This window comes from Aplysia californica, unplaced genomic scaffold (genome assembly GCF_000002075.1).
Source record: "Aplysia californica isolate F4 #8 unplaced genomic scaffold, AplCal3.0 scaffold00206, whole genome shotgun sequence".
NCBI lineage: Eukaryota > Metazoa > Mollusca > Gastropoda > Aplysiida > Aplysiidae > Aplysia > Aplysia californica.
In genome coordinates this window covers 117,780-119,057 of record NW_004797476.1, presented here as the reverse complement: position 1 = coordinate 119,057, position 1,278 = coordinate 117,780, and the positions used below count along the sequence as shown (strand labels likewise).

The following is a 1,278-nucleotide window of genomic DNA, read 5'->3' as shown; positions in this document are numbered from 1 at the left end:
CTTCTCTCTCTCTCTCTCTCTCTCTCTCTCTCTCTCTCTCCACTGCCCACAGACAAAATAGGCTTCTCTAACAGTAGTAATGATGGAACGTTTGTTCACGGCACAGAATTCTACAATTTTTCTGTTATCACAGTGTAGAATTCTGTGGTTTAGGGTGAACCTAATCTAGATCTAGATCTAGGCTATGGCCTAAATAACAGTGAACGGACACCGGGTGAGAATAGCCAAAAGACTCGGCTACGCTATTCTCACCCGGGGTGAGCGGCCGTGAGAATAACAGTTACTATAGTCTATACTATAGTATAGAGGTGGCCAATATAAAAGCTAGAACCGGCCTTTTTTTTATCTGGCCTTATTCCTTATATGTAATAATGAACGTTGGATCCTAGACTTAAAAAATCTTCCGCATAAGCCTAGAGATAGGATGTCACTGACTCAGTTGCCGTTGGGACCGAGGAGACGATTTCTCAACTCTTCACACTACACTAACAGTACTAACACGTTCTATTGTTGATGAAAACGTTGTTTTGAACATCTAATGATGAGATGAGTGGTGTCAGAATACAAAGTTAAGTTCCACTGTTGACTTAAAGCATCAACGGCTAAATTCGTCAAGATGTTGTTCTTACCAACCATAGCTGGATATCACCAAATATTGTTCGACTCGCACACTGAATCCAGTGAATATCCCTGTGAAGCTTTCCACGTCTTCACTTCATAGAAAGCTGCCATTACCAAGGGGAACAACACCTTACAACTTCCTCGCTCTGCCAGCAGTAAGATTGCAGGTCAAAGGTCAAATTTATCGAAACGTGGCGGATAGGCTAGACGCTGGGGGTGTGGTTCGTGTGAATTCAACTTATTGCTGGCGGAATTTGTTGATTTTTTTATTTTTAAACACATGTTCTAGCCTATCTAGACCCTAGCCTATATCCATCTAGGCCTATTGACACGCGCTACGCTTAGGTCTAGCCCAGCCTAGCTGGGATGCTGATAATAAATTTCTTATAGATCTAGATCTAGATCTAGAGCTAGTTTCCAAGGTGTTAGTAAATTTTTTTCAGGAAGAATTAAAAACTGATTAATGTAGATCTAGGTGGGTATAGATCTAGGCCCTAAGCCTATGTATGAATGATCAATAATACACAGGAAATGATCAAGACCTCGTATCATTATGATACGCGATTTAGGAATTCTTGGCTTTTGATCTACTGTCGGTTCTAAAGTAATTTTAGTTGCGCCATCCAAGTTGTAACAATATAAATATAGAAATCCATT

General features: G+C 40.5%; 1 protein-coding gene across 1 annotated transcript in view; it reads right to left on the bottom strand.

The window, feature by feature from the left end:
• LOC101861045 (solute carrier family 35 member E2A) overlaps positions 1-744 on the bottom strand; it is a 22,247-nt gene extending 21,503 nt beyond the window's left edge. The window contains exon 1 of the mRNA XM_005099214.3: positions 630-744. The gene's annotated coding sequence lies outside the window, so the exon portion shown is untranslated. The remainder of the gene's footprint in view (positions 1-629) is intronic.
• Positions 745-1,278: the final 534 nt, after the last annotated feature.